Source organism: Pelmatolapia mariae, linkage group LG15 (genome assembly GCF_036321145.2).
Source record: "Pelmatolapia mariae isolate MD_Pm_ZW linkage group LG15, Pm_UMD_F_2, whole genome shotgun sequence".
NCBI lineage: Eukaryota > Metazoa > Chordata > Actinopteri > Cichliformes > Cichlidae > Pelmatolapia > Pelmatolapia mariae.
The window spans coordinates 2,904,590-2,931,229 of NC_086240.1; the positions used below are offsets into that span (position 1 = coordinate 2,904,590).

Genomic DNA, 26,640 nt, shown 5'->3' on the forward strand with positions numbered 1-26,640 from the left:
GTCAGTGTTCATGCTCATGCCACATAATTAGGCGCTGCGGCTTAAAGGAAAATTATATCAAACGTTTCTCCTCCACCATTTCAAATCCTCATATTGCATGGGCTGCGCGGATCAATAGCACAGCGGGGAGCACAAAAGTCATGGTTAAAGAAATGCAAATGAAACAGAGTTAGGTGTAGCTGCAGTATCGACTCCAGAAGGTAAATCCATGTCTTGACTTTGTGATGGAGTTATACGCTGCACAACAAGGCTGGATGATTTCCTATAGAAGCAAAAAATTCAACCTGTAGAGAAAAATATTTCTGGCTAAACAGAAATAACACTTAGCAAGGGTTTTGATATCGATTTCATTCTCTCTGGTGTTTTTTTTTCCTCCCCCCACTACCTCTTATTGGGAGTCTTTCTCCACTCTTTCATCAGCCACCTCTAGTTTATGCTCCATCCACTTAGCATCTCTCCCTTCCTCTTCTGTTTTCCATGTCCTTTTCTGTCCCTTTGGTTTCATCCCACCTTCCCTCCTGCTGTCGCACCCTCCCAGTTCCCCCTTGTTTTCCATCCTTCTTTTTATAACCCTCCCTTCTCTGCCTTTGTAATCAGAGCTGTGACTGAGCAGTGTTTACAGGGTCTTCCCAGGGGCCTGCCAATGTGGCACATTTGCTTTACAACTACTCACCTCACCTCACCCTCCAGTCCCTCTCTTTACTCTGGTCAGATTACAGAGGAAGAGACAGAAAACATTCTCCCTACAAACTCTTCACTCCCACTTTATCCATCCCCACACCTCCACCCTCAAACTCTCCCACCCCCTGCTGCACTCTCCAAGCGCTGGCAGACCGGCAGGAGGCCGTCTTATCTTTCTGCTCAAATGGAGCCTCGTCTCTCCAGGCATCGTGGTTGCACAGCAGAGCTTGGTTAGACCATCAGACTGGAACATGATCATTTAACACTGACTAGGTGCACCGGCCTGCTGCGCACAGCGAGGCGAGCTGACAAAGATGCGGCTGCGATTATTTGCGTGCACTTGCGTACAAGTTACTCAGACACCAACTGAAAGAATTTATAGCACTACTGATAAGTGTGTGCAACTATTTTGACAATCAAATGGGTTTTAATGAAACAAGCACAGGTGTTTTGCTGAAAGACTTAAACATCTCTGGAGTGCAAAGCTTCTTTTGGTTCTCCTCGGAGCTCCAAAAACGGAAAGAACTAGCGTTACAGCAGAGTGGGAGTGGTATCTTTTTTCTTTTTTTTTGACATGTCTATTTGTGTGAGCATCAGATGAGCTGATTGGCACTGGAACTGACTGATTGCTCTTGAGGGAAGGTGGTAATTTCTCTGTCATATTGTGACTGATTATAGCTCTGAAATATGTCACTGTTCCAACTCCATCAGAAGTTTTTGACAGGAGGCTTTGATGTGTGTTCACACAGACCGGTAGACAGACAGCTATCTAGCACCCACTCCACAGGAAGTAACACAGCTGCTTTTGACTCTGCTCCGTGCAGACACCTGTGTGTTGTGAATTGTCACAACATACCGTGCAAATGCACGACGAACAAAGTGCTTCTTAAAAACGACACTAATTCCCCTGTTATCGCAGCTTGCCTGCTTAAAACTTATACAACATGTGCTGGGGTGATAATTGAGTGACGGACAGACTGTTGGAGAGAACATCTTACTTGCAAATTTCATACTGAAATAGAAAAGGAGACTATGTAGTGCAAAAATCTGCAAACCTCAGACAAAAACAACAGATTATGTAGATGATTTGCGCTTAAAAACCTCGTTTAAGAGCACATTAACAAGTTTTTCTGTCCTACACAGAAGAAAATTAAATGTCTAAGGAGATCAAGCTACCTCTACAGCTTTTGCCTGGAGGCTGCCAGAACGCCGTAACAGCAGACATTTTATGGAGGAGCACTTTATAAGCCAATGTTCCACTGGGGATGTGTAACATGAAAACTGACTCACATCCTTTGCTTGTGGGCACAATATTTAGCAAGTCCTTTTTTTTTGGCTTTTTTGTTTCCTCACTAATAAATTCAGTTTATAGGAGTTGAAGCCCACATTGCAAGTCTATTAAATATAGATTTAGATTCACTAGACTAGTCATACCAGTAAAATGTGTATTCTTTTAAGAATACATAGCATTTCAGCGGCACTGTGTTATAGATGAATTATTTGAATCTTACAGCATAACAGTTGGATACTTTGGCTCTTTTAAGTTATTATACTTTAGACTCAAATAGGTCATTTTTCTCATGGGTCTCCACTGGATAAGGCTGTTTTAATGACCATGGTTATTCGCTCTATTTCAGGGGCCAGGCTGGAAGAAATTCAATCCCATCATCACACTGAATTTGAATAAGGAGCTAAGGGTCACAGTGTAGCGTGGCTATTATCATACGCCTCATTATCACTTACTTGGTTCATTCAGATCAGGTTTTCTTGGTCTTGTCCCTTAGCAGACAGAGAGGAAAAAAGTACCCAAAAAGATCATGTTACAATAGTTCAAAGGGTAGAGGAAGTGGAAGTGACTGGAAAAATCAGTTTACTTGTAGGGAATTTCACAAAGGTTTTGTGTCAGATGTTTCACTTGTTTGGTATGAGCTTTATCACTTGAGGTATGCAATGAACTTCACACAACAGAAATCCTGTCTGAGTAGAAAGTTGTTAGGTAGGATAGGGGCGGGAGGAGTCACTCAGGTCAGATCCATCCCAGAGTACAGTATGAGATTCCTCTCTGTCTGCATGTCTAGCACAAATCCTTGTGGGGTATTGCATCAAGACACTCTTTTATGTCTGGAGACAGCGATCAATGGATCTCTTTCCCCGGACGGAAGCACTCCATATTCAGCGGTTGATTTCACGGCTGGATATCCGACACGCCACTTAATGGATGTGTGAGTGTGTATGTCGTGTGGTTCAGTGTACAGTTGTAGCATTGTAATTCAAAGTGATAAATTAACACCGTGGGTAACACCGAGGCTACAGCATACTTCTGTAGCCTCTCTGTATGAACTAAAACAGTATGGGCTGAAAATATCTTCAACAAAACTCAGTCTGGCTTTAGAGTGGGTCACAGTATAGCAGCAGCTTTCACTTCTGAAGACTATGACCTGTTCTTAGGCATACTCATTAATACTGGTTTGAGTGAGGGGATAATATGGTGCTTCAGGAGCTACCTTGCAGATTTAACCTTGTGTGTATCCGTGAAAGGATTTCCAGTTAAAATTCCTGGTTCTCTTCAAAGGAGTCCCTCCTGGTTCCATTTTAGGCCATCTCTCTTTTTTTTTTCTTTTTTTTAAATCTATTTCTGTAAATAAAATTTGGGATAATATGTTTTTGAGCTAAAGTGCACCTTTATGAAGATGACACAATACTTTACTCAGAGTCAGGAAACTAAGGAGCTCCAGACTGCCTTCCAGGCACAGGCATCACAGCATCTTTTCAATTAGGTTCTAAATGCCAACATGTTTTCCAGGAATAACTTAGTTAATGCTGGCATTCGTAATCTAGGAGGAGGTTTTATTGAAAGACTAATGAAAAACTGCCTTAATTTACCAGTTAAGAAAATCCATGTACTGGCTACATTCTTAAATGTTACTATTCATGGTGACTTTACTTACATGCAAACTACCTCTTCTAGACTACATTGTCTGGACTGTGTATCACAGCTCTTTAAGCTTCGCATCAGATTAGTTGTCTAACACAGCGGTCCCCAACCTTTTTTGCGCCACGGACTGGTTTATGTCTGACAATGTTTTCACAGACCGGCGTTTAAGGTGTCGCAGATAAATACAACAAAATAAAACCCTGAAAACCATAAATTTCACACCCGAGCGTTAACTCTCGCGGCCCGGTCCATGAGTCGCTTTAAGAACAAAAAACATCACACTTTTTTCTGGCCTTCTTTAGGTCTAAGGAGACAACAGCACTTTCCCCAGTACAGTGCCATATTGGGTAAACTCCTTATCTGTGCAATCCTTTACAACTTACAAATAGCTGCTATGATTTGAACTTGTCTAGATGGCTGCTCCTTAGGGTGTCTTTTTGGGAACTTGGTAGAACAGCTTTCTCTTATTTTGCACTTCTGTTTGGAATAACCTTTAGACTACACTGAAGTTGAATGCTTTTGCCTCCCTGGGAGAGTTTACTTTTTATAAAAACTTTGGTGCAATTAATATTCATAAGTCTGACTTTATGTTTTTGTAATATTGTATTTGTTGACTATGTCTTGTTGGGTTTTTTTGTTTTGTTTTTTTAATAATGTATATTCGTTTTTATTATATATTCATTGATTTTATCACTTTTGCAGTGCCATGCCTTCTGGGTAAAATAAAATGAAATAAAATAAAATAAAACAGGAAGTAAAGGTAAAAGTACCACACAGAGGGTTGACACTTTGCTTTGAGCTTCAGCTGCCTGTCTGTTTTTCATTGCACAGATCACTAGTGATATGAACACAAAGATTTAATTATGAAATATGCAGTGATATTACAGTACAGTTAAGGGAATTGGAATTGATGTCAGGGGAATATGTTGAGCTTTTCCCTCTAAACAATCTTCATGGGGGTTAAAAAAGGAAAATAAGGATTTAAGATTCTTTTGAAGGAAAGGAAAAGTGAGTGCATGATTTGTGTGAAATGATGCCTGCAGGGGTAAATAATAAAAATCAGTTTCACCTTCCACTTTCCTCGCCACTTTATGAGACTAGCTAGAATACATATCCAGTTAGCAGTAAAGTGGAAATGTTAAGGTAATTTGCCTGAATTTCCATCCAAGATATAACAGTGCAGACTGTAGCCCGGGTTAAATACCTGTATGTGAAAATCATCCACAATGGCTCAGCGGGGGAAAAATGTAAATCATGATAAAGAGTGCATTAATCATATTCACTAATCAGGCATAGCATTATGACCAGGAAAGCAACAGGACCAGTGCATCCCACAGATGTGCGATTGGATTGAGATCTCGGGAATTCAGAGGCCAAGTCAACACCTCAAACTGAATGTTGTGCTCCTCTTCTATTCTAAAACTAAAAAAAATATCCTTAAAAAATTCTATTCTATTCTCAAACCATTGCTGAACTATATTTGCTTTGTGGCAGGGCACATGTTCCTGCTGCTGAAAGAGGCCACAGCCTTCAGGAAATACTGCTTCTGTGAAAGGGTGTACATGGTCTGCAACAAAGCTTAGGTAGGTGGTGCTCATCAAAGTAACATCCACGTGGACGCCAGGACCCAAAGTTTTCCAACAGAACTTTCCCAAAAGCATGACACTGCTTCCCCCAGCTTGTTTTCTTCCCATAGTGCATCTTGGTGCCAAGTGTTCCCCAGGTAGGCGATTCACATGCACCACACCATCCACATGTACAAAAAACAAAAACAAAAAATAATTCATTAGAAGAGAAGGCTTTCTTTTATTGCTCTGTGGTCCAGTTCTGATGCTCACATCCCCACTGTTGGTGCTTTTGGTGGTGGACAGGGGTCAGCATGCACACTCTGGTCTGTGGCTGTATAGCCAAAAACACAACAACTGCAATGCACTGTGTATTCTGACACATTTTTGTATCAGAACCAGCGTCAACTGGCTACAGTAGTTCATCTGTTGTATCAGATCACACAGACCAGCCTTCACTTCCCATGTGCATCGGTGAGCCTCAGCCTTGTCTCCCCTGTCACTGGTTCACCACTGTTCCTTCCTTGAACCACTTTTGATAGATGCTGACCACTGCAGACCGGGAACAGCCCACAAGAGCTGCAGTTTAGGAGATGCTCTGACCCAGTTGTCTAGCCATCATAATTTGACCCTTGTCAGACTAATAGTTAAACTGCTGGAAATCGGACTTCCTTCTACCACCTGCCGCTGGATCAGAGACTTCCTCTCAGACCGTATACAGAGAGTTAGAGTGGGGCCTCATCTTTCCTCAGCCCTCAGCCTTAACACCGGCTCTCCACAAGGCTGTGTACTGAGTCCCCTACTGTACACTCTGTACACACATGACTGTGTTAGTACCCACCCAGACAACGCAGTCATCAAGTTTGCAGATGATACCACCGTGGTGGGGTTCATCTCTGGGGGAGATGAGACGGCGTACAGAGCTGAAGTTCAGAGGCTGTCAGATTGGTGTGTAGATAACAACCTGGACCTCAATACCACCAAGACAAAAGAACTGGTAGTTGATTTCAGAAGGAGGAAGTCTGAGCTGCAGCCTATCAGCATCAACGGGGAGTGTGTGGAAAGGGTCTCCAGTTTCAAGTTTCTGGGTGTGCACATAGACACAGACCTCCAATGGAGCTCTAACACCTCTGCGGTTTTAAAGAAGGCCCAACAGCGTCTCCACTTTCTGAGAATCCTCAAAATGGACCTGAAGAAGGAGCTACTGACCGTCTTCTACCGCTGCTCCATTGAAAGTGTGCTGACATATTGCATCAGTGTGTGGTTCTCCAGCTGCACCACAGCACACAGAAAGGCACTCCAGAGGGTCATCAATATGGCCCAAAATATCATTGGACATCCTCTTCCCTCCCTGAAGGACCTGTACAGCACTCGCTGTCTCAAGAGGGCACGCAGCATCCTACGGGACTGCACACACCCAGGACACCGGGTGTTTAAGCTGCTGCCGTCTGGCAGGAGGTTCAGGCTGCTGAGGTCCTGAACAAATAGACTGAAGGACAGCTTTTACAACAGGGCAATAGCCCTGATCAATGCAAATAGCTGACCTGACTGGCTACCTACCTGGACTTTTTGGGAGGGGAGGTAACAACGGTAAAAACAGTAACAATAATAATATTTATATTTATAACAAGGTGCAATAATAATTAATGTGCAATAATAACAGTGTGCAATACAAATACACTTATTCTTCTTTTTATTACTAAGTTATTATACTGTGTTGTGTTGTTTGTGTTGCGTTGTGATGTGTCGTATCGTGTCGTGTTGTGTTATATGTAGTGCCGACGTAGGACAGTTTTCCAATTTCATTGTACTATTGTACTATGTATGACTGTGCAATGACAATAAAGAGTTATCTTATCTTATCTTAAACTCATTTAAATCCTTGTACATTTTTCCTGCTTCTAATACATCAACTTTAAGAATAAAAAGCTCACTTGCTTCTGAATATATCCCGCCCACTAACAGGTGCCGCGATGAAGAGATAATCAGTGTTATTCATTGCACCTGTCATTGCTCACAATGTTATGCCTGATCAGTGTATATAGTAGTTAACCATACTATGGGTTTGTGTACACTCAACATAGCTAATCCTGGATCTGCTAAAGGCACCATCTCTTGAGATCATAGTTTAAGGTTTAATTTCCAAAAATGTATCTTTCAGAGGAATTTCATGCAGAGCAGATTGATTGAATATTAGATGACAATTCAATACAACTGTGCTATTGTAAAAAACCTCATTTATGCACTTCACCATCAAACCTATTGGTACTGGTGGCTTTTACTTATTCACAAGATTTATTAAATTCCTACAAGTTAGCTTATAGTCCACTTTTTTTTTTTAAATTCGAGATGCACTGCATTTTATTGTGAAGACTGTAAGTGTTGGTTTCTTTTTGCAACAAAAGTGTTGAGTCACCAAATCAGCTGGATTGCAGAGGTTAAGAGAGAAAAATATGCTGTGTAGGAAAAAAAAACATGCCTGTGTGCTGAAAGCCAGCCTTGTATGTATAGAGCTGGGTCAAGCACACATGGACATGCATTCGAGCACATGTGCATGTATGCATGATTGTATAAACACATACGCGCAGGGCAATGTCTCGTGCAAATCACGGCCTTAACGGCCCATGCAGCGAGGCGAGGCTCAGGCTCAACTCTATGAATAGTAAAGCAGAGCCAGCTGGGACTGCAAGTCAGCAACATAAATAACAGATTAATATCTTTTCTTTTACAGATTAAACATTATCTTTCCCTGCATGATAAATGAATGGCTGCTATTCAGGCAGCATTCATTTACAGCGAGTCCTGCGCAGAATACACCATCTGCATTAGTGTAGTGATGTGTGGTGCTGAAAGCTCATAAAGGTACAATTGCTACACTAATAAACATTTCTGGATTAGCTCTCCTCCATATGCCTGGCAGTTATATTCCTGATCATTGGAGCTGCGTGAAGCAAATTGAATCGAAGAGCAAAACGTTTGCTGGAATCATAGCTGTTGACTAAAACGAAGATAAATGAGATGTTGTTTATGCTGCACTACTGAGTTGGACTGCTTTGTCGACAGATAACCAAGAAAGCTTTGAGAAGGCAATTTGAGCAGCTTTAATGTCCTGGATTTAAACCTGGAAAAAGAAAACAATCCTTGGCGAGTTATATGAGCAGTTGGCTCATGAGCAGCCAGCTTAGTAGTGTGCTTCTCTGGTACAAATGTTAGAAAATAAATAGTTTCTCCCTTTGAAGCAAAATTTGCTTCTATGAGGCGGTGTGTAAGTGAAGCCAATGGTGGCTGATGGCACACAGATCAGTATTACACACTAGAGCAGACCTCCGCAGCTGAGGGAGCGATTCAGCCCCAGCGCTGTCTGTCAGCTCTGTGATATACACTTGGAGAGAGAGGTGGCGGGGATGGGAGGGGAGGTAGGATTTGATGGGTACATGCTGCTCAAACAACGAATGGCCGCTGGGCCTGTGTGTGAGAGAGAGAGAGACTGTTCACAGAAAGCAAGAGCAAGAAAAAAAAGCATGTAGCCTTTGAGGGATTGACTTTTATTTGTGGCACGATGTCATATTTCGCAGCGTCACACCGGCAGTTCTTTGTGTGCGCCTGAGGTTTTCTAGCCCACATTTCTTTTCAATGCAAATGAACCTTACCGCGTTTCTGTCTAATAAAGAAGAGAATCAAGACATGGTAGAGGCACTGTTTGTTTGTCATCACACAGTGACATTTTTGCTCATCTCTGGGCCTGCAGCAAGGTAGCAATTTAAATGTTACCAGGGAACAGGTAGCGCTGGCAGGACAGCGAAGTAGACATGTCATCTCTTAGACTGAAAAACCCATTCCTCTCCTTCCACCTTTCGCTTGTCTGTCAACGAGGAGTTTATGCCTCCATTTGCTAATTTGAAAAGCCGTCTGGGTAAATTGCTTCCGTTATCATAACGATCTGCAGTCTTCGTTTGAACGCTTTTGTGGGGGGCAGGGGGCATTGTTGGCAAACTGCATTCCTAAATTGTGCAGGAGGATAGCACAGACATTGATTCCTGATAATAAGTGGTAAATAAAAATTACTTTAGGTTCACCCAGCAGAAGTCCTGGGCACAGTTTACTAGCACAATCAAGTGCACAGCAAGCAATCATTTATCAGAGAGTTGCATTGAAAGGACTCCAAAGTCTTTTTTGTATACATTCATATATCACTCCAAAGCAGCTAAAACATCTTAAAACAATAAATATGGTTGAGTTACACAGTATTGTGGAATGTTCTTGAACTGTCACTCTTTTCTTATATTTTGCTGGGAAAATAAGAAGCGGGTGGAGTGATTTATTGAAATATTTTTGTACAGTTCTTGCCAAGTCAATTTTGGGTATGACTGAGTAGTAACAGTGCAAACATTTCTTTGGATGTTGACTGTACTTTGTTCCATTCTGTGTTGAGATGATATCACACTTTATTTAACAATGTGGAGGTTCAAGTTCTGGGGAGATCAATCCATGACTGATGGTGCTCTGTTGTGTGTTTTTCTATCGAGGTATGCTTTTACTGTATTGGCATCGTGTTTGGAATCATAATCATAAGGTTTCTGCCAATTTCTGCATGTCCAGGGGTGCAGTGTGCTCTTAAAATGTCTTAAAAACGTTTAGGTACAATAGTGACAATGTGCAAATTTTACAGTGTACTCTGTAAGTGGCCTTCCAGCTGACTCCTCTCACTCTGTTGCAAGTGGTCAACATAATTATTTTCAACAAAATTGACAACAAGAAAAGCCACTCAGTGAAAGAGTTTTCCTAGTGTGAGTGAAAAAAGAGAGAAGAGAAAAGAGGGAGGAAAAAGCAAGACGGTGGTGAGTGAAAAAGATATTAATGATTAAATGTAATGCAAAATAACAACACGCTGCCAGTCTATCCTTAACGGAGGAAGAGATGCATGAAACATTAAACTTCCACTAGCATCTTCATTATTTATTTTGTTTACTTTGATGTTTAACATTAGTTAACGTTGCAGAGCAGCCTCGTGTGTGCAGACCTGCAGACCAAGACGTGATATGCAGCAGCATTCAAATTGTTAGAGGTGCTAGTAGACTGAAAAGACTGTAGAAGCTTGTAGTTACAGTATTAATAGTTCATAACTGGGCAGTTTGGTCTTTGGCACGGTTACCTAAATGAACATTATGTGTCATTTCTACAGTAATAATAGTAACTATTATAACTAAATTTTTCTCTAGGGCCCCAACAGATTGTAGAATCGCCTCTGAGCCATGAGGATTACTTCACTTTTCAAGGCAACCTTGACTATATGATAAGCAACCATGTGCGATTCATTTTTCAGTCCTACAGGTTGCCGCCTGGGTGACAGACACACATATGCAGAAACAGAAAGCATGGAGAGGATGGAAACACTTATACTGCAGTGACATGAAACAAATGCACATACATTAGGACCCCAACGCATGCAGGATTTTTACTGTGCATTACTGTTCATGAAATGTGTGAAAACTCAGTGCTCACTTTTTTGCCTAACAATGTTAATGTTCATAAATTTAAAAAAAAAAAAAAAAAAAGCTGATAAAATATCTAAATCAATTAAAAATAAAAAATAAGCATGAGCTGAGAGATAATGTTGTCTTTTCTCAAAATCAGACACCTTCAAATTTACTCACGCAGAGGGTTTAAGTACTGAATATAACCAAAATAGCATATTAATAACAGAATAATTAATTTCTCAGGTTTTTTGCTGCTGCATCCCACCATCCAGACTTAATATCCAAGTGTTAGACCAGTTTGCACCACAACAGACTGTTGTACTTGAACAGTAATGGGTGCAAGTTGTCACTTCAAATTAGCATCCAGTGTTCATTTTAATAAAATAATTAATGCAGGCAAAAAAACATTTTAAGCTTATTGATGAAATCTCTCACTTGAAAAGAAGGAAAATGTTAAAAATAGACCGTAACAACACATACAGTATCAGCTTCCATCACATGAAAAAGGAAACTCTTTTTTGTAAGCAGACTTAAAGGCTCTTTGAATGGTTTGTTCTGACAGTTAAAAAAAAAACTCCTGCGACATAAAAACCACTTAGTCGTCATCCTTGTATCAGGAGACTTTCTCCGTCATTGTCTTAAGGTTTTTCATTTTCCCAATGCTCCTTGATTTAAAAAAAACAAAACCAAAAAACTCAAATAAAACTTGTGAACAAGAGGCTAATATCCCTTTGACAGCCTAAAAGTTTGTTTTTTCTTCCAAATCCTCTTTTTTTTTTTTTTTTACATAAACATTACTTTAATATGATCAGAAGATTAAAGGGACGTTTATTGTGCACTGGTTTTCTTGAACATTTAAAATCAACTTTATCGTTCAATCCTTCAATTCAGATCTCAGAATTTTTATTTTAAGTGGATGTTTTAGCTTTGCTGTGTACAGTGATATACAGAAACTGACACTAAATACCTTTTTTTAATATATGAATTGCAAAGCCTCTTTCACACAGTCCTCATTTATAAAGTGCTCTAAAACCCTAGGTCTAATGCTAGCAGGTGGATTTTAGCTAGCTAACAGTGATCCACTTACTGCTTAAAAGACAATAAATAAAGGCAGACATTACATCCTTGGTTTTGTCATATAAGATGTATTATTGCAGTCGGGGCAAAACAAACGTGATCCCCTTATACTTCTTTTTAGCTTTAGTTTCCTTGTTTCTATTAGCTAACATAAATTAATGTAAGTGTTAAAAACTGCTAACCCACTGAAAAACAAGAAGGAAGAAACAGAGATTCTGCAGATTCTTAGGAGAAAGCGGCAGCAGGGAGAATTTCATGGTTTGATCCAGGAGTTGAAACTGTTTCATGACCACTTTCTTACATATTTCAGGATGTCAGCGTGGCAGTTTGAGCTCTTGCTGGCAGAGTTGGGAGCACATCTCAGGATCCTGACAAATCATTTCAGAGAGCTGATTGACCTGGAGCAAACCAATGAGATCTGATTGGATACACAGCAAATCCAGCATGTCCAAATTAACACCGTCAGATTTGATTTCAACACTATTAAAGTGTCTATATGGGTCCACACCAGTGAGTGTTAATTTAACTCTTTTTGGAGAGTTGGTACATTAACTCTGATTTAGTGTTAAATATCAAATCTGCCTGGAGTTGAAAATTTAACACTCATTAACACTAACTAGGTGTTAAGAGTTCATATATTAACTCTTACAGAGTATTTTATTTTGACTACAAAAGAGTTATCGTCTAATTAATTCTAAAAAGTGTAAATTTTACTGTTCTGATCTTTTAGAAATTCCTTGGGGAAAAAAATATTAAAAAGAGCCAATGTTCTTCTGAAAAAGATTTTTATATGCACAACAACTTCAAAACATTTTCTAAAACATGTAACAATATGGAATCATGTATATGTTCTCATTTTCATTAGAATATTGCTTGTCAAAGGGTCTAACATAGGTGAGCTGGTCAATTGAAATAACAGCATGCTCATTACTTTTTTCTTCAATGCAGTATGCATGAAAGTGTTCATCAAAGTACAAGGTGTTGACAGTAGAGCCTATTATGAATGCATGTTGTTCATGTATTATGATATAGCAAATTTTCTTAAAGACTGGTAGATCACTGGACATTCCAGTGCATAAAAACAAACCAACCTGGTATTCAGTGCCATAATTTCTAACCCAATTTGTAGTTGAAACATTTACACATGAAACTACATTTAATGACTCGCACAACAAATGTCCACCTTCCATGCTATCAACTCTTTAATTTTAAAGGACCGAACTGAAATCTTTTAAAACAATAGTTTTCATAGTAAAAGGCCAATTGACGCTGATGTTGCTTTACTAGAGATTTTGTAAGGTTTTTAAAATTTTTGACAGCCCTTTTAAAAAAAATTGTGTTTTGCTTCGAAACGCATACACCATATGTGGATAAGAGGGCCAATTTTCTTAATACACCTTGGATAGTGAATCATTAGGTGGTGTTTAGGAATTAATTTTCTACCAGGGAACAAGTTTTTAAACATGTTATGGTGATCACAGATCAGATGTTTCAAGTAACATATCATGCCATCAGTAAGGACTGGGGACAACACAATATCAACAATTTGCAACAAAAGGAGAACAAAATTCCAGTGGCTATTGTCCCGCTCAACTATGTCTCCAAAAATTAGTGGAGTATTGCGTAGGATACATAATGACTGAATGGCATTTAAACCTAAGTGTTTGCTGTTATCATCTATTTTTAACCCACTTGATTTTTACGCTCTACAAAACCATAATTAAACGTCTGTATCCTGTCAAGTAATGTGCTAATGGAGATGTAGCCATTTTTGATCATGTATTGAAAAAAAAGTTTGAGCTCATACTGCACAACTCCTTCCAATAAATCGTGCATTATATCAACTGCATAATTGTCAGTGCTGTGAAAATATTCCAATGAATTGAGCACACAAGATCTTTTAACTCCATAAACGGAAGTGAGAGCAGGGTCTTCACTTAATGCATTACAGTGTTCAATATGAAGTTCTCTGGAGCGCAGAACAATGTCCGAACTGTCTTCATTAAACACAGACTGAATTTCTTCCTTGTTTACTAAACAAAACCTACACCAGTTTGTTGCACTAAACGATTCAACAAAACCTAGTAAGCCATTTAAAGCAAGATTGTCTCCTGTAACTTGAACAACAGAACCAAACACTGGCTCTTCAGTAAAGGGAAGCAGGATTCCTTTAGTTTCTAAAATTTTCAAGTCATCAATCAAAGGCTTTAGTATTTCTTCAAAACCATATTTCTTTAAGTCTTCTGTGTAGAAAAGAGCAGCTAGATGTACATTCATCAGCACAGAGTTAACCTTTGGTGGGAGGTTTTTTACAGTGAAATAAATACAGCCGAGTTTGTGGATCCCTTTCTTCGAACCTAATGGGTTAGCAGTTTCAAAATCATCGTAATACAGTAAAATCTGTAGAGCATATTTCTGTTGTGAAAACAGAGGATGGTTTTGGAAATATGATCCATCATTAATGTCTTTGTATAACCCAGCTTGTGTTTGTTTCTCATGCAAGAAGCATTCTCTAATGTCTTTATTCTTGAAAATTGAATGTATCGTACCTAAAATGGGCACATACATGTATTTGTCTCTGACAGGTGTTTCGCTATAAACCCCTGTAGTTCTATGTCTACGTGTATCCAATCTTACACCAAGTACAAATTCTTTAGGCTCAACTATTTCCCATTTTTCATCGTAATATTTCTGTCTTTTTTTCTCAGTGTTAAATGTTGAAAAGGGGTTATCTAATTGGTTTAAATTGTGCTGAACTCTTTTGTAAATGTCTGATTCCTTACTATCAGGGGAAAATGTTTGGAGTACTACTTCTCTTGCTTGACTCTGAAAATCACAACAACTTCCTCAACAGAACAAATTATTGTTTGAACAGCACTTTCAGTAAGACCAGAAGCTTGTAAGTGAGTGACAATAGATCCACACATTCCAACAAGCGAGTCCTGTGAAATAACAGTGGGAACCTGTGATACAGATGCAGAAGTAGATGGTTGATCACTAAAAGAGTCTCCTGGAGAATGTGTTTGTTGGGCAACTTTCTGTTCCATCCCTACATGTTTATCGTGATAATGACTATGTACATTATGAAGATGTTTTCTAAAGCCATTGTAAGTACAAAAAGATGAAAGACATCCCTGCTCTCCACATTTTAAACGCAGATTTTTGTTTGGATATAAACCATGATGAAATTTTAAATGTTGACAAAGAGCTGAACAATTTTTGTGGCGCATTTTACAAACAAAGCATTTGAACATTGTCAAACAGTTTGTTTGTTTTTTTAAATCCTCCTAAAAGCGTGTGGACCTTGTGGGCATTTAACGGTCTCGCAGCAGACGTGCTCTCAGTTCCTTGACTCGAGGGCTTTCTTTTGTGTTTCCAACATCAATGTTGTAGATTGTGGTTTGAATGAAGGTGTAGAAACTGGAAAGAGCTTCATCATATGAGAGGCTGAAGACAAAGTGTGCTTTGAAAAGCCCATCAAAAGCAGCCACTGAAGTTGGAGCATCACATGGGATAGCTTTCTGGTCTACAATGATGAAGAACCTCTGAATGTTCTTCTTTTGCTCACCAATGCAGAGAAGGAAGGGCTGCCTGGTGTTAGCTTTCTCCAGGAAAGTAGTGAGGCTGACTCCTTCCTGGAATTTGAATAGCACATTTCAATCATGAGTAAAATTTTCTTTTCAACTGTTTGGATTGCATATAAGGTCTATGGGCCCAAGCAAGTAACCCGTCTTAACACAAATGGATCCAAGTAGAATAAAACAGAGTAGTGCTTTATTTTTGAAGTCCACATTCTTCTGTTTGCAGGGGCAATGAGTGTGTGCTGAACCCAAATCTATGGATTAACTTCTTTTGGAAAGGAAAGCCATACCAGATTTTATCTCTTCTGATATCTATAGATACAGCATGATTTCATACCAAATACACAAAAGGTAAATAATTTACTGCATCTTTTCTGTTTTTATCTTGGGGCTTACCGTGGACCAAAAATCATTAATTACAAACAGTTTTTACAAAAAAATAGAGGAGAGTAATAGAGCATACCTTGACGAATCTCACAAGATGATTGGCTGCCTGTGCAGAGCTAATTTTTGCTGTTTTTTTGTGGCCTTTTGATGTTGGGGGCAGGAGATGCAGCAACAACAGAAGAGCTGCCATGTCACTATCCCAGCCTTAAAGACAAAAATCACATTTGAGACAAAAGGTTAAACATGAACTACAAAACAGTTGAAAAATAAGCAGTTAAATGATGAGATTTCTGGAAATGCTTACAACCACAAGGATGCATAAACTAATTTACTAGTCTATTTCCGCTCAGTTAACTGTTTTAGGACAGACAAATGAAAATGTAGGTATTTTATATACTGAAACACTGTCCAAATTTACCCCAGTCATTTGAAGCCTCCGTATCAAAAGATGCTCGTAACTCCTCAACACAAGGACTTGATGGAAGACTTTGGCTTTCTGCGATGATTTTTTGCTTGAAATACGAAGACCACTTTGTAAGAAATCTTCCAGAGGCCTCATCTCCAAGCATCATTGCAAAATCCTGATCAATCTATTAATAAGACAAAACAGGAACCAAATACTGATTACTTAAGTGGTCTTGGCAAAATGTTCTCTTTAGTTTCAGATCATGAAATGTCTAAAAATATACTCACCAACCCCGGTGTATCAAGGAAACGAGGGAAGACATCCAAGATTGATGATGTTGCATCTGGGTCATGTACCAGCTTCTGTCTATATTCAAAAGTAGCTTTCATCTTCTCTTTAACCACAGACCTATCTGTTGAGTGTCTAATAACAGACAGAGCCTCTCTGCACTCCTCACCAAAAAGCTGTCCACTAACAAACAAAGATTCTCTTCGGGTTGTTGGACTGTTCTGGAAGTTTGGCCTGGGACACCCACTAGCACCATCATAGGTATTGCGTTGGACAGTCTTGAGTCTCCAAGCAAGATAGCCAGTATTAGCCTCCGGATCATAGTAATGTTCCTGCTCATGCATGCACATCAGTCACGCACAAAAACAAACAAAAAACATACACAACAAAAAAATGCAACAAAGGAATGCATATTTGGTACCACTTTAACAACATGTATAAATTACAGAGATGTTGCGTTTCAGAGATAACACTTACATAACCATTTTTTGAGTAAGGATCTTGGAGATATGGAAAAAGCGTTGCAATCCCCAGTGCATAGTTAGTCCGAACACTTATGGGCGGAATCCTCCTTTCAAAAACAAAACAAAGTGTATTGCTCTTCTGCTCACTCGACAATTGTTTTTATGATCATCAAAGAATATTTACCCGTGTGATTCTATCATATCTGCAACCAGTATGTTGACCATTTGTCGACGAGTTGGACCTGACAGTGTTTTAGTTTTGTCGTATTCATTGAAAATTTCTTCACCCTTTGGGTTTGAGCTCAGGACACTACACACCTTCTGTTTAAAAAAAAAAGTCATACTGATTAAGCTGAAGCAAATTATACAAAAAAGTTAGTGTTTGTAAAATGCTGTTAAGCACTGGAAATTGCTTTAGGCTTTGCTTTTGACCTGCTTCGCTTCATCGCGATCAAGCTCTTGTAGGCCCTTCTTCCTGTTCTTTGTACTTTTGAGGATCATAGTTGAATCTGATGAACTGGTAGAAGCTGGGGACGATGGATGGTCTGACAATGAAACTGTCGATGTCCGGAGGGCAAGAGGGATTGGCTGTACCGATGACTGATTCATCGTCAACCACACTGATCTCAATGTCTTAAAGGGAAAAAAAGGGACATAAAAGGCATTGAAAAAAAAATGTGCAAAATGCATATGAGAAGTCACAACAACTGCAATAATGGCTATTGTCCCGGTTTATAATATTGTCCCAGATATAATTTATCAGATAAATTATATAATTTATCAGATAAATTATATCTGATAACAGCATGTAATATGCACTCAACATGTAAAAACAATTTAAAGTTTTTCAAAGAAGAAAATTGGAATTTGAAAGGTTGTTAAATCTGGCTAATATTCATGTAAACTTTGAAGATCATGAAGAAATGTACTCCTCTAAATTATTATGGATCTACTGTACCTGTTTCTGTCTGCATTCTATATCCAACTTTGAAAGCTCGAACTCCAGACTTTACCAGCTCATCAAAAATGTCTGCGTCAACTTCAGTGTCAGAGGTATCAGTGAGGATGAGTACACCTTCGGTGAAGAATTGAGGCTGCAAGCTGAACTTGTCCATAACTAAAACAAAGAAATCCGAAATGTCACTATACTATTAAAACCACCAAGTCTTACTGTTGATCACTTATAGGTGATAATTTTATACTCATTTAAATTGCACATGAGTACAAACCATCCTTAAGAAACTGCTGGAAATGAAAGCATTCATCACTTTCTGGAACTTTGACATACTTCTGCACTCCCCCATATTCCACCTTTGCAAGCATATCCTGTGTGGAGATTCAATATAAAATTTAGTTGTACAGTAATTAATTGGACAAATAACCTGGTAATCAATTGAAAAAAAAAAAAAAGAATCATGATCCATAACTTGTGTTAAGCATTTTCCCAAAAGACAATTCTAGATACTAAACAATTTGTCCATCTTTCAAGTCAAAATTTAATAGTCGACGCGCCGTTCGAAGCTTTGTAAGATCACAAAAGACGCAGGAATAAGTAGTAGGATTTAAGAGTGTAATAACGCACTGAAACAGAAGATGTCAGCACTGCATGTACAAGGATGCCAGCTGCCGTTAAACCCCGAAGAAGAAGAAGCTGTGTCCCAGAATTCATAGCGCGGCCCAGCTCAGTTTCCAACAATGGCGGCAGCTAGTTAGTTTTAATATTACTGTTATTATTCTTTCTGGGTCACAAAATAAACGTTTAACATATTTTCAGGCGAGAATGTAGCTGTGTAAACCTCAAATATCTGCTCAGTTTATAAAGACACCACATATTTTCAAAATCGCTCCGACGTTTTCGGAGACGTCTGTTAACCACTAGCTCGATAGCTAGCCGGGGGCAAGTCTCTCTAGAGCCCGTGAGAACACCGGACTCCCGGCAAATCGTTTTCAAACCCACCGCCATCTTTCGCTACTCAGGTTAAACATACATAAGTCACTTAGATAACTTAAAAATGTTATTGTTTGGCTTTTTTCAGTATTTTATTTGTTCCTGAGTAAATCGGCTGACTTTATTAAACTCCACGAAACAATCTGCACATTTAATTAAAATTTAATAAACTACCATCTTGTCTTTATTTTTAGTTAGCACATATCTTAAACACTTAAAGCTGTAATCTAATGATAGTTATATAAGAGCAGATGCTGCTGGTGCAATAAGCTGTACGTTATACGTCCAATGGATGCATGATCTGATTAGTGGACTAATCGCAAAAATAATCGGTGACTAGTCGACTATCAAAATAATCGTTTGTGGCAGCCCTACCCACAACACATTTGTTAAAATGATGCTCTCTATAACAACTGAAGAACACAGACAATAGTTAATTCCGTAATAAATTCAAAGCCTTGATCTTTTTAATTTTTACCTAAAATGAGTGCACAAAACTCTGAAAAGATCTAAATGTTAACATAGAACCCAGTCAGCACATCTGCTACTGCCGTTTACTATATCGGTTTATGTGGGAGATAGTTTTCAGGCTTTAAGTGCCACCATAATTTTATGCCAACCTAAACATTGTTTTAAGTGTATTTGAGTTAGCAAAAAAATGACCGAACACTCATATGCAAGTCTTTTGCCCGCCAACAAAACATTTCAGCTAGCTAAAACAGATTTTTATGCTATCACCGAGCAACGTGCTAATGCTTTTCACACAGCTTTGTCTCGACTCAAAAAAGCCACAGAAGTAAAAGCTAGTAATAATAATTACAAGAATCTCAGAAAAAATGACTTACCAGGGGTGGCAAACAACTCGGAAAAATGGAGAGCTAAATGTTCTGAAATTGCTTCCCTTCAGCTTCATTCGGAACCTGTGATGCTGGGGCGGAGTCTGTGAATTTACTCTATTAGTGTCATAGGAGTTCAGAGTTAAGAGGTCAAGAGTTAATGTTTCCATTTTGACACCTCCAGATTTAATATAGAAACACTCATTTTCAACACTCGATTTTAACTACTAATGTTTTACACCTCAGAGTTACATTAAAAGAAAGTGACTCTACTTAGAGTAAAATTAACTCTGCTTTTGCACAAAGTCTACTAACACCAATATATTTAACACTTTTGAATTTGCTGTGTAGGTGAGTCTCAAAAATATTTTTAATGCACAAAATATTTACACGGATTTTACCCTTCCTATGTGTAAAGGTCTTAAGATACTACAGGATACTATTGTTTGAATATGACAGGGTAGTAAATATTGCAGAGGGTTATAAAGGCAACAGGAGCCTAGTCTGTAAGTGATCAGCTGTCAGCTTCAAAGACATGAATGATAAGCGAGTCCCTCCCTGTGTGCACACCTGAACTCCCAGTTGTCATGTTGTTACATCACAACTCAGGAATCTAACAAATAGATTAAGTTTGCAAAGTGTGTAAAGGACTTCACCGATATCCTACATTTGTAATGTTTATAAACTTTGCATTTTTAAGAACTCGCCATTGTAAGGGAACTTTTTGGTTTTATACATTTTAAATTGAGGTGGCTGCAAGAAAAAGTTTGTGAGGCCTTAGCAGGGTCATGAAGGCCACGGGCCAAAATGTGTTGGTGAAGTAATAAACCTGCTCCTTATACTACAAGTTTTGCTGGAAATTTTCACCTCTTCAGACCCTTGTTCTTCTCCATGCACATTGTAAAATCCACATATTTTGTGCATTAAAAATTAATTTTCTGACTCACTTATTCCTAATGCAGCCGTTCACACCAACCATGGAATTAAGTGCAGTTATGCCAGAAGCATTCATTCTGTTTTTAAGAACCGACTGAAAGTGCCGGGAGTTCTGTACTTATTTTTCAGTAATTTCTTTTCTAAATTTAACCTTTTTGTCGTCTGATAAACCATTAAAAACTAAAACCAAATTTGTCTTCTCCACAAAAAGTGCGACATCAGCCACCATCCTGAAACATGTAGAAGTGATTTGCACATTGTGCAACGTTACCTAATATCTGATTATAAAAACTCATGAAAAGTACTTGTTGTTTATTTACCTAAAACAAGGGGGGGAAGGGAGGATTTCAAGAAAAGAACTATAATGAAATATTTACATTTTGTTCATCAGTGAGTAAAAACTAAATGATAATGTTTGGACGAATGGACAAATCACAAATCACTGTTTGCAGGAGTCCCACACTCCAGCTCCTAATTAGTACAAGTTTCCTCAGCTTCCCCAAAGTATATTTAGCCGCATGTCTGCTGTTGTACTACTGTTAATTAGAGGTATTTTGTATTCAGTATCTTTATGTAGATGTCAGTAATGCTGTTTTATGTTACCACAAGAAACTGAAGTCAACTTTAGTTATACAAATTATAATTACAATCTGGCAAAAAGCAGCAACAAAACAGGAAAAACAAACCACGAGCCTGCAGCGTGCACATAGGATTTCTGAAATCTGTAACTTGATGGTAATTGATCACTGCCAATGTAACACAGCTAATGTTAATCTAAAGTTAACTTTCATGTTATGGCAAAGAAATGGATAGGAAAGAATGACGGTGCTAAATCTAAGGCTTCCACAAGATGTTTACCAAAGGAATATCACTGCATTAATATTCGCCATGTCAGCCAAGATGGGATGAGCTTTGACCCTGCTGTCATTGCTTGAGAGGTAGGGTACACCCTTTACAGCTCACCAGTCTTTTGTAGAGTACCACAAGGAGATGGACAAGCATTCACACCTATCACCAATTAGAAACCACCAGTTTATTTAACATGCATGTATGTGGAAGGATGACTACCTGAAGAGGACCTACAGAAGCACAGGGAGAACATAAACGCCACACGGAAAGTTCCCAGTCAGACGGCTGAAACTCAGGATTTAACTGACCTCCAATCAGTACCATGTAATGTATTTGTTACATTATAGTTTAGTCACCAAAACTAGAAAAATTATTTCTTGGGATTTCTGTACCCCCCCCCCCCCACCCACCCCCCACCCACACACACACACAAAAAAAAAAAAATCAGATAATTAAAGCAACACTGCTCCAAAAGCACCACAAACATGATCAAGAGGTCTATTTAGCAGATTGTGTGTCAGCAGCGATTGTGTTTTTGGAACCATTACGCATCTTCACACATGTTATTTGGCAAACTGTAGCTTTGGCACTTTGACCTCAGATAGGTGAGGTAGTGCTTAATAAGGTCAGAGAGAGAAAGAGACAGATTTCATTGAAATAGCACAAATCATGCTAAAAACATGAACACCAAACCTTTGCCAAAACCATATTAACCATATTGATAATTTATTCCTTGTTATTTTACAGTTGACCATAATGCTTTAATTTAGACATTGCTGGTGTAACTTTACGTAACATACTATCCCAGGTTTGTTTGTGGTAGCAGTAGTTACATCCATTACATCCATGCACATGTTTTTAAAGCAATTACTACCAACCATCAGGTCACTTCAATTTTCTTCTGTTCACAGGCAAATGTCTAGAAAATTATGTTTCTTTATGCTGCTTTGGTTATACTTACCATGCTTGTCCATTTATTCAGGTCCTATAGCTAAAACAGGTGTGTGGGAGGGGCCGCTCCAGTACTTCCTGTTTATATAGGGTCGTGAGGTCATTGATCGCATCACTGGGTGCAAACAAATGAAGGGTTTTTCATTTTGTATAGTATTGTTTATTTTCTTTAATGTAGCCTTTTGAGTTGTATTGTATGCAGTGTTTTACTTTTCAGACCATTTAGCTGAGTAAATGAGTTTGTCAATTTGATGCATAATTGTATTCCTGTTCTTTGTTTAGAATCGCATTGTTTGGTCTGACCTATTTTTTCAATGGTAGAGACTAATGAGGTTCAGGTGTGTGTATTGCCTACCTGGTTGGTTGTTTTATGGCAGAATGCAGATACCAGAAATAAAGAATACTTAAAAGAAACTTGACTAGTTTGCTGATGCTGTCTACTTATCACCTTCCTTGCTGTTTATGTTATGCTACCTCACAGGCATGCACAACAGAGGTGGAAACCTCTGCATTCTACAAGGATGCAGAACTTAGAAAAAGAAGAAAAAAAAGACTCATACCAACAAAAATCCACGAAAATGTGATTTTTCAGTTTATCCTAAGGACGAATTTGCATGAGTTAATGTATAAGGCTTGGCCCAGCTTAACTTAGGCGGTTGGTCCAGATCCAGGAATTTTTAAAATTATTCTTTCTGTAATTTTTCTGTAATCAATACTTCTAGTGCTGTCAACGTTTACACGTCATCACGATTAACGTAATTAAAGTTTTTAACAATTTTAACCCATCTGGAGCACAGAATGGACAAACTGCCCAAAATGTGTTGACAGAGACATTTCAGAGATTTTGAGTCATTCTGCACTCCAGATGGGTTAATTGTGTTAATCTTGATGATGGATCATTCCGCGGCACCGCGTTAACGTTGACAGCCCTAAATACTTCATTTTCACATTTTCAAGAAAATATCACAAATTAATCCAAATCTAGGTAATTTTCTGGAAAGACAGACTCAGTTCCTGTATGGTGTGGAAGGGAACCTCCATCCTCGCTGGAAGCATTCAGTCTCAGACTGTTAATAATGTGAGAGCTCTTTTTTATTATTTTATTATTTATTTAGTATCTTTTCTTTAATAAAAAAGGGCTGTTGCTGGTCTGATAAAATTTTTTACATGGTATTAAAGACCGTAAACTTTGCAGTCTCCACTGAAATACCAGATCTCTACATTTGTAATGAAGTGATAATCCACTTTTTGCTTTGCACCTTATTAAAAAAACCCTCAAATATCTTTTAAAGCCAGAGCTGTTGATGAGCATAGGAAGTGACAGTTCTGTAACGGTGCTAATTTCTCCTCCCATGCAGTCCAGATGGCAAATCAGAGACCCCATAATCAAACATTAACTTTAACAACACCACCACAAGCAGCTCAGAGCCATTGCACTCCACCAGTTGGTACATTAACAATTCAAGTGGAGCAGTGTCGGTCTCCAAATGGTCTTCAAACAGAGCGTCGCTTTAATGGGATCCTGGGGGCACCTCATATGAAGGCTGAGGGTCGTGAAGGGGAATGCTTGTTTCTGTAGGAAATAATGAGGTCATTCTCTGTATAATGAGGCAACTGAACTGGGGGGGGGGTGGCTGGGTTTGAGACGGCAAGACGTGTGGGATTTCAGGCTCACCTCAACATCAATTTGTCAAAACAGATTTTGGATCGCAATTTCGTTCCCAGCGTTTTCTCCCTCCTGCTCCGGGCGTCCTCCTCAGCTTACTGTCTTTAACACACTGTAATTTTGTCGTGTCATCAGCACCAGCAGGGTGTGACATCCCGCTGCTTTTAATCATTCTCAATCAGAAGGGACTGTCTCCCGCTCTCGGTCTCTTCTGCCGTCGCTCTTCGCCGGTTTCTCTGCAGGAGACAGTCAAAATGGAGAAGAATGAAACATGTGCGCAACCTTTTCAAGGACAGCAGTGAGGATGGGCTGTCCGGCTAGAAAGCACTTTAGGAAAAGAAAACCAGTGGTGCGGTTAATACAGAAAAGAAGAAGAGGGGAAATAGATGAGGGGGCCTGAAAGCCGACTATGATGACTTCTATATATAGCCACTGCAGCGCGTGGTGAAGGCCTCCACTGTTAAGACAGCGTGCTCTTCCAGCTAAAGGGATTTCATAGAGAATATGTGTGTGTCAGTGTGTGTTGGTGTGTGCACACACATGTATCTTCATGTGTTTATTAAGGCCAGAGATTACACTGAACACTGCTGCCGACAAGAGGGGAGGAAGAGAGGAGGAGGAGGAAGAGGAGGAGAGAGCTGTTTAGCTGCAGGAGCTGTACCGTCCTTAATTACAAACCAAACAACCAAAGGCCTTCTCCCTTACAGGATAAATGCTTATGTATTTCTCTGAAGGGCTATTATTACAAAACTTTTCTACTCAGCAATTTCTAATAATTAAATGTTACAAGGACCCATTTTTCCTACAAGGATCATATGGATTTCTTTTTTTAAGGCTGTGCATTATTCAGCTAGGAAGACACGTTTTCTTCTTGCAGGCCAGTTTTTTAAAAATAAACCAGGCTGCACAATTTATTCTCATAATTAGTCTGACATGCACCACAGATAACAAAAGACAGTAGTATGCAACAGGTTCTGTTTCTAAAGTGATGCAGTCATCTATCTCTACATGGAGTAGATTAAAAGATAGATTTAGGAAATAAGACGTTCAGATCCATAATGACAGTTTACCGGTTCTTTCTGGTTAGTGTAGCATGCACACCCCATAAAATTAAAGCTTATTCACCTACCTTAAAACACATGCAAATAGAAAGTTTGTAAGTAAAGTAGTAGGATGTAGGGGTACTTTCTGAGTTCACAGGTAGATAGAGCCATTCATGCTTTCTGCAACATTTTCTTTCATTTTTATTTTTTCCTTGTTTGTATAGCTGAAACATGAGTTATACAACAGTTTGCAAAGTCTGGAAAATACAAGCAGTGATTTATTGAAACGTGTGCAAAAATAAATGGAACTACAGCAATGTCATGTTGAAAAATTAAGATGTCAGATGGTGATCTGAGTGTAATTATGTGTTCACAGTTCCACTGGCTGAGATGTTGCCCCAAATCATGACTGAGCCTCCACCGTGCTTTAGAGGCTGTAGACACTTACCGTTGCACTTCTCTCTTGACCCCCTCCATAGATATTGACACTACCTTAAACCAGAAATTTCAAACTTACATTCATTACTCCATAAGATCAGTTGCCACTGATTTTAAGTCCAGTTCTTGTTTAAGTTGGCATACTTCAGCTTTTTCTCCCCGTTCCCTCTCCTTAAGATTGGCTTCTTGACAGATGTCTGTGAAGGTTCTCAGTCATCCAGGTCATCGTAGTCTAAGGAGCTCGGAAAGAAAAGCGTCCGGACTTCTTTAAGTTTCATGAAGACGTTTCACCTCTCATCTGAGAAGCTATGGTGGGGAGTCCCAACATTTGACCCTAGAACTGAAGAAGCTTCTCAGATGAGAGGTGAAACATCTTCAAGCAACTTAAAGAAGTCCAGACGCTTTTCTTTTTAAGCTCCTTAGACTTCTTGACAGATGACTTTAATTGTTCTGAAGGTGGAATTTAAACCCCTAACTTCTCCAGCTTCATAGTCAGGTTCATTACTTTATTCCAACTTTTCAGTATGTAAAAGCTTAAGATAACAGTCTGAATTTGCAACAACTTAAACAATTTCTACTATACCTCAAAAAACATTTGCTATTATTTACAAAACGACCAGTTTTGGATTTCTCTCGGAAGCCACACCTCAAGTACTTCACTGCCAGTCAGTTCATCCCATCTTGGTCTCATTTTAATAAGAAAAACATTTCCATTAGCTCCCATAGAGACCATGAGAGGGAATGGAGGTAAATAAAAGACTCCTGATTGTGAAATAATGAGTACGCCAGTTGCTGCTTCCCAGGCAGCTGCTGCTGTCAGCAGGTTTTGAATCACTGTGAAAGCAGTGGAACGGGGGAATAATGGGAGCTATTAAAATAGCTATAAAGATTACCAACATAACCACCTACCAAACACTTCATTTGATGAAAGACGATTGGCAGATAGGAGCAACACACGTTTGACAGATTAGTTCATTACAGTCATATATGATATCATTAGAAAATTAACATATTTCTATTCTCTGAAGTCACACCCACTGTGGTGAATGACAAGGAAACGGCCACAGTCTTAAAGTGAAGAACTGCATTTGTCTTGATGTGAGTAGTAAACA

The 26,640-nt window shown here is 39.0% G+C and overlaps 1 long non-coding RNA gene across 1 annotated transcript; it reads right to left on the bottom strand.

Moving 5' to 3' along the window:
* Positions 1-15,261: 15,261 nt before the first annotated feature.
* On the bottom strand, positions 15,262-16,226 carry LOC134643651 (uncharacterized). Its single transcript, XR_010096385.1, has 3 exons — positions 16,122-16,226; positions 15,780-15,907; positions 15,262-15,370 (listed from the first exon to the last, which is right to left on the bottom strand). It is a non-coding gene; the product is annotated as an uncharacterized LOC134643651 (long non-coding RNA).
* Between the last annotated feature and the right edge of the window lie 10,414 nt (positions 16,227-26,640).